Here is a 7,750-nt window from a genome sequence, read left to right as displayed (position 1 = left end):
AAAAAAAACAATGGTGTGCTTCACGTGGTTTACAACGAGACTATTTGTGGGTAAACAGAACTGGGTTGTTTTTCATCCACAGACCGAATCTAAACGCTGGTGTTTTACATCTCAGAAGCTAATAATGTCACGGCGTTCTGGTATTCAGGGACAGTCATCACTGACATTGAAATAAACACATTTACAGGTTTAATTACATTAATTACATTACTTCGAGGTAATGCAATAGCTACCAACAGCAAAATTAAGATGGGAAAACTGAGAAAAAAGGAAACTTCAGATATGGTTAACATTAAAATGAGGATATTTTTAGTCTATCATAAGTACATATGTATGTAGTTTAAACTTATTTTGCACCGTACGTAACTAACCGTGCTAATCGAGTGGGGCCCTTTCAACAGCAATGGCGTGAGCAGGCAATTGCAGGGCTGCACCTTTATTTCGATCTTCCTGGCATTTTTGGTTTGGAATGAGATAAAACAGTTATTTTTTGCAATTAAAATAGGAATTGGATGTATAATCACATTGACCGAGCACGGATGTAAATTTGATCCTAATAACATCAGTTCGCATCCTGATTGGCAAATCTTTTTGTTCGCAATACAATTTTGAAGAATCGATATTGGCTGCATGAGTCACAGTTCAATTCATGAATCAATTATTCCTTGGCCATTGTGCACCATTAGAATTAATATAGCCTGCATAGATCACAATTCGATTCACAAATAAATTATGTTTTTTTTAATGTGGCTGATGTGGAATCTATATAATGGTGGCAGTGGTTACAATTCGATTCGTGATTTATTTTTTTGCACCACGGCAGACCATGTAGAATCCACAATGTATTGTAGAGCAGCAGCAGCGTATTCCCGTAATCTAATAATTGAAGACGAGGAGGGTTGGTAATCGCATAGTTTTTGTGAAATTCCGCAAGTTCATTTTCTGTGAGGTGGCGAGTAAAGAATTGTCTGGACAGTATTGCAACTGGGTCCATGAACTTCAGAATCAGAATCGGAATCTTTTTTATACTGGGAGGAATCGGATGAGCTATGAAGCTATTTTTCACCTTGTGCCTCAGTTTTCTACGGGTGCTATGCTTCCTTTCCACATGAAAAAAAAACACTCATGAATGGGATTGGTAAAATATTAAGATTGCATGAAATCGTTGCATAAGTATTTTGAGATTCAAGTGAGACTTTTTTGGAGAAGTAAATGATTACCTGGTCATTAAATACAAAACAAATTGTGGAACCACTTGCTGTGGTCATGTCTTACAATATTTTAAAAAGTTTACATTTTATTTGTAGCTTCAACGTAAAAAAAATGTGTAAAATGTTAACCGGTTGATTGTCTTTAATGATACGTAAACCCGATGTAATCAGTCGCTAGGTATTGTTTAGCACATATTAAAATATGATTACGTATTCTCAGAAGATAGCAGTACATTTGGAAGGGCAGTATTTGCGAATTGAGCCTGAATAAACATTGCATTAAATGTATAACGTACCATTAATGCCCCTCTTGTGTTTGCATATATTATTAAAGGCACTTTATAAACTGACATAAAAAAACACCAAGATTACATTTAAACTAAGGGAGAGAATCAAGAGGGCCAATTCTCAACAACAAAGCATGTGCAGGCACCCCTTGAGTGTGACGTGAATGTAATTTTTCAACTTAATTTGCCCCTCGTGAATCGGCGGATGGACTTGTGCTGTCTGCGGATCAATGCGCAGATTCCCAATGCAAACAATTTCTTCCGTCGCCGCTGACAAACACCGATGCCCCATGCTGACCCGGTCCACTTTCCAGGCACTTAAAAACAGCCTCGTCAGAGAATGTCCTTCGGGCCGGGGCGAGACGAATGGTAATGCGATGTCAGAGCCGCGGGGCACGCGGGACACGCTCCTGCTGTTGTGCGGCTCGTGCACTTGCATGTGAGGGTTGCCACCTCTGAGGTTCCAAAAAAGAAAAAAAAAGACGGAACACTTCACGGGGAAAATAATATCTCGCAAAACCCGGAGAGAGGAGAACTACGTGTGAATTATTTGTCTTGAGTGGTGCATTAAAATACGCAACCGACGAAAACAAAGATTATTTTAATGTCCTGGCAGGGCGAACAGACATCCCAAGATGCCTACCTGAAAAAGATGACGTTCTGGAAAAAACAGGACAGGTTGGCAACCCTACGCATCTGATGTTGATCCCAGGTGCCGTCACCTCTGCTGATTCCCAACGCTGGCTCTTTTTGGGGTCACGGATTGTGAGCGGTTGATTAATGTTTTAAAATAATGTATTGATGCTATACTGACACAAATGCAAACAAAGGCTGAAAAGTAAGCAAATAAACACATAGAGACGCATTCCTTGGAAATCGCTGAGCTACAAAGAGGGCACTCATAAACCAGATAACAGATACAACGAGAGGCATATTATAGACTATTGAGACGGTGTAAGTGGACTCTGACTATGACACATTTCCATAAAGTAGAAAGTAAGATGACCAACGGATGAGACTTATGATGGAATGGCAGCGAAATGAGGCTAAATTCTCAAGAGGACGACCACTGTCGCAGAGATGGAACACAGACCTCAGCTCGTGTGCGGGAGCGAGATGGAGCATTGCGACATCATTAAGGTCCAGCAGTGGATATAGCAAGGCTGGTGATAATGATTATGATGAGAGAATATTGACATTGAGTACATCATTCTGTTCGTGAGAGACCTAAGGACATCGTTAAGGAACACGACCCAAGGCTACACATACACGTCACGTGCGTGCGCATTTGCTGAGCACAAACCAAAACCAACGAGCATGTATTTGTTTCTCCTGCGACACGTTTTCTATGCGATTTCCATACCGCTGAAATGATGAGGTTTGATTAGCCGTGAAGTTTGTCCTTAACATCACTATTTTACTGAATGACACTCACGGATCGGGTTGAACGTGGCAGGGTATACAAGTACATAACTCGTACACGTTACTGTTCTAATTATTTTAAAAAATCTCCTAACTCTAGGAAGAGGGTAAGTGATCCACCTGAAGACGGAGGCTTGTGTTGCCTCCGAAACGTCGTGAATTAAAAAAAAAAATTATTTTACTTTTATTAATTTACATTTTTTACCTACGTGACTTTACCGAAAAAACCTAAGAGTATGATCTAAAACAGTTATATATAGTGAAAACACGAGCTTTCCTGAAGCCTTGTATGTGGAAAGGCCTGTCATAGTTTTGTATTCGACGATACAATAATACAATTATTCACAGCGGTCTAAAGTGGGTCCTAATTTGCAAACACCGCCGTGTTAATCATCCAACAAAACATAAATGTTTCACGTTATGGTTGTAGCACAATCCACAAGCCACATTTCCACCAGTCTCTACTCAAAACTCAAAGAGTATGCCAGGCTAGCCAAATTTACAGCCGATCTGATCATTTACTCTCTATTAAATGTGCTTAAGAGAACATAATCTGAGAGGACACATTTGCTGACTCAAATTTGTACATGTTACAGCACTGCGGTAGGTTCTGTGTGTGGACATATTGGGTTGCAAATATCGCACTGTACAGTAGTTAAAACATTTTTTACTATTAAGAGCCACCGATCAATTATTCCACTACGTCAGTTGAGCTCCTCTTGAAATAAGGGGGGGGGGGGGGTCACATGGGAGTCTCTATTATGATTTTCTCCAAACGCCACATGGCCATGCCCACGGTATGGGATAATTTCCTGAGCACTGATATGCCTTCATTTATGTTGCCGTTATATTTGAAGGGAAAATTGGGCTCGCAATTCCCCGCCCACCCAAAAAAAAATTGTGCATTTCATTTTGCTCCTCTCTAAGCATTCACAAAGCCTCAATGAACCGTGAGTATTTTGTAAAAAGGTGATTTATAATGAGTACAATCGTTTATGGCGCCAATCTGAAACTCCTTAACAGCGCAAAATAATGGGATCGAGGATTTGCGGAGACCTGCAAATAACTGCATACATGTCCCTGTGAGCGTTCACTCCTGTATGCTGTGACTGTCTCAATTTGATTTATTGCATTTTGCTGTGTACACGTGCAGCTTTACTCTTGCACAAGTCTCGTCAACAACACTGTCTGTAGCCTAATCATACAGACACATGTGCTCAAGCGGGTCACGGATGACAGTCTAAAATTACAGCTCAGTGGAAGTGCGCGAGTTAAAATGACACATTTACGGCTACTGGCCGACCTCCCGATGCAACTGTTCATTGCCAAACAACACCATTGCAGCTCGGCGTTTAGAAGGGCGACTCGTATTTGCGCTCTGCTGTATCAACCGGTGTCCTTAACAACAGCGAAATGCCACTGTGCAAGTTTTCCTTCCTTCCTCCGTTCTCGTTCATTCATTCACACCGCACTCATTTAACAGCACCGCAAGTTGGCGTTTGTGAATTGCCAGTCGTGCGTTGAGTTTCTCGTGCCAGTGGCAACAGGAGGCAGCGGTGGTGGTGGTGGTGTCGCTGTTTGTGACAGCAACCGAGGCACGTGGGGGAGATTGTAGTAAGACGTGAAAGTCAGCAATGTCGACAAGGAAAGGAGAAAATATACAAGGCCCGTCCGTGTACGTTGTTGTGCTTAACCTTTACGTAGACTAAGTGATTTATTGAGGCTGGTTACTGAATTCGAGCCCATTTTTGATGGATGTTAAAGGGCCAAACTAAAAAAAAATGTTGCACACGTGCGTGGTAGCGCATCAATTGCAAGCACCATGGTTTGGTGCAAAGAATGTTAAAATGTCGCTTGTCAGTGCAGACACGTGTGGTAATGCTATCCACAAAAGAGCAAACCGCTACCAGAAAAAAAACACATTACACACATCTGTATTAAAGCACAACAGGCCTGAAATAAAAAAACGCTCCATTCTGCGAGTCTCACAGACCTCTTTCATTTATACCATTGTGTATCTCTGTCAACCCGTAACCAATAAGAAATACATTTTCCCAGAGTTAATAAGATGTCCTTTCCATGTGATTGCAGTGGCACATTGTTCAATTTGAGTGTTCCTTCTCACAGAGTGCATATCAGGATTTTAAAAAGACCTGGAAACGTGTTTTTTAAATTAAGAGTTTTTTTACCATACTGTAACTCCGTGTGCATACAAAGCTATACAGTTTAACACGTAGGCTTTCGCGATCAATATTATTCATAATAAAGTTTTTGGGTTAGATCGCGTTATTTAGAAATGCGTCGTAACCCTCCACCACCTGACACGGCCAATCAGCAAAAAAGTGTCACGTTGACAAAAGACAAATAGTTCACTATTTTAGCCCACCGGTGTGTTGAAGAGTGAAACCACAAAAAAAATTGTAAATGTTGTGGTGTCACGCTTCAACACACCGGTGGGCTAAAGCAGTGAACTATTTGTCTTTTGTCAACGTGACACTTTTTTGCTGATTGGCCGTGTCGGGTGGTGGATGGTTACGACACATTTATAAATAACGCGATCTAACCCAAAAACGTTATTATGAAAGCGAAACACGTACACAGAAAATAGAACACGTGTGCAATACAAACAAATGAGGCCTTTCTAGATGGTTAAACTGGTAGAATGAATGTCGTCGTTGACTCCAAATAGCCCGCGCAGCACACGAGGGGAGGAACCCATGTGCCATGCACCGATGGTTTCGTCTGGCAGCTCTTGGAGTGTTCGACTGGATAACAACCATCCTCCCCAGCGCTGTCTGTGCAGAGACTCACACACACACTGCAGAAATATATTTTATAAATCCACTGCTGGACGAAGATCACCCCGCACACTACATGTAGTATTTGACTGCTAGAAATGCCCACGTGATGATAAGCCATTTTCGTTGAGCCATCACTTGCATACTCTTTGTTTTTTCGGTAAAGTCACGTAGGTAAAAAAATTGATGTGACGGTTCCACCTGAAGACGGAAGCTTGTGCGTCGTGATTTAATTTATTTTAATTTTTTACTTACGTGACTTTACCGAAAAAACAAAGAGTATGAATCCTTGCAAGTCACGAAAACTTCAAATCTAGAACTATCACTTGCTGCCAGTTCGCGACTTAAAAAAAATTGCAATATAGCTCAGTGGGCCATTACCTGGTAAAATAAACATAGTTTAGCATAATTTTTGTAGGTCACGAGGGATGTTTGATAATTATAAATGGCCGTGTTGGTCAGTGCCTGCCATCGAGTTCAGAGCGCAGAGTTTGACAACCACTGAAAAATCGTTCTAACTCCACACGCTGCAGACTGCTACACTGTAATGTATAGTGACCCCCCTCCACTCTTCCTCGCCCCCCCCTCCAATAATTTGGTGAGTTTTTGCACTTAAGGGTTGTAATTTCATTAAAGAATGTACTCCTTTGTTAACATTGCGGGGAATGGAAGTGCCTCCATCAGCCACAGGGGTGGTGATGGAAAACCATTGCATACAACATAGACAAATCCAAAATAATGTATTCTGATGTAATTTGATGCCTGTATTGTCAGATTCATCACCATCCATGATCAATCCACTGCTGGATGAAAGCCTCCACAAACTGCCGGCACCTCTCACGATCCTGTGATATGACAATCCATCCTACAACTCCACAGTAACTGACCTCACCGCTCCATCTCCTTGGTGGAAGTCTTTTTGGATATGTACCACTCCTCGAATGACACTAAATAATCACGCTCATCTATTAAAATAAAAATCACGTACATAAAACATTTAATGTTATAACAGCTACATACAAAAAATGATAATTCAATGCGCGATGTGATAATGCGAATTTGAACCAGACTGAATAGTAAATTGTGCAAAAAATATTCAGGATAAAATCAGACTACTACTCTTGGCATATGTAGAGTTTGGTCAAAAACTGCTCACAACGACATCCCAATTTAGTTTTACATAAACCTATGAGGGTTATTTTTAAGCATTGGTTTATACATACTGTATACGAAATGTACAAATAGAATTGGGTGAAATGACGTTGGCAGTTGCTTCTTTTGACAAATACAACTATCAAACATATTTTGACACCTCATTAAAATTATTTTTCAAAAGACGGTTTCGCAACAACCAAAAGCCATGCAATTAACCTATCAGCATGTTAGAATAAGATTTACACAGCATTTGCATTACACCTTGGAACATCTTGGATGGCTGCCAGCTTGAGAAGGCTGGCACGGCTTTGCTTCTCTGCTCAGCAGCTACGCACGCATATGGGGAGCAACCGTTAATTGTGTTGGCACTTAGCATCGGGCAATGTTCCATTCGTAAAAGTGTCGCATGTGGCAGAATTGTAATCGTAACAGCAGGAGTGGTGGCAGGGAAAAGAGTTGTCGTGCCGTGTTCAGCTTTCGGGGCAGCTGCAGAGAAACCGCATGTACCCGGTGTGCCTCACTGAATGGCTTCTCCCACGTTTGTTATCATTGACAGCACAGGAGCCCTCCCGCATCACGGGTTGCCAGCATCCTTGCCAATTTATAACAGCAGCCCTTCCCGCACGCCAGCACTTGAGGTTTTGTTTCTTTTGTATCGTTTTTTTATACCTCAGAGGCCCTTCTGCAAAAAAAAACATCACACGATGTGGCATATGCAAGTACATATTTTATATACGGGACATGTTATTTACAAACGAGGGGGAAATGCAATAAAATAATAACCACTCATGCATCTGCGGACTTCCTCGGCAGACATGTTGGGTGATATTTGCATGGGAAGCCATTTGTCTCTGTTCACACACGTGCAAAGATCCAT

At 41.4% G+C, this 7,750-nt stretch overlaps 1 long non-coding RNA gene across 1 annotated transcript; it reads right to left on the bottom strand.

The window, feature by feature from the left end:
• Positions 1-5,515: 5,515 nt before the first annotated feature.
• Positions 5,516-7,549, bottom strand: LOC133345785 (uncharacterized). Its single transcript, XR_009755487.1, has 3 exons — positions 7,381-7,549; positions 7,135-7,200; positions 5,516-5,738 (listed from the first exon to the last, which is right to left on the bottom strand). It is a non-coding gene; the product is annotated as an uncharacterized LOC133345785 (long non-coding RNA).
• Positions 7,550-7,750: the final 201 nt, after the last annotated feature.

Source organism: Lethenteron reissneri, chromosome 23, assembly GCF_015708825.2.
Source record: "Lethenteron reissneri isolate LAM-NWPU_2019-01 chromosome 23, ASM1570882v1, whole genome shotgun sequence".
NCBI lineage: Eukaryota > Metazoa > Chordata > Hyperoartia > Petromyzontiformes > Petromyzontidae > Lethenteron > Lethenteron reissneri.
This window is presented reverse-complemented; position numbering and strand designations above follow the sequence as displayed.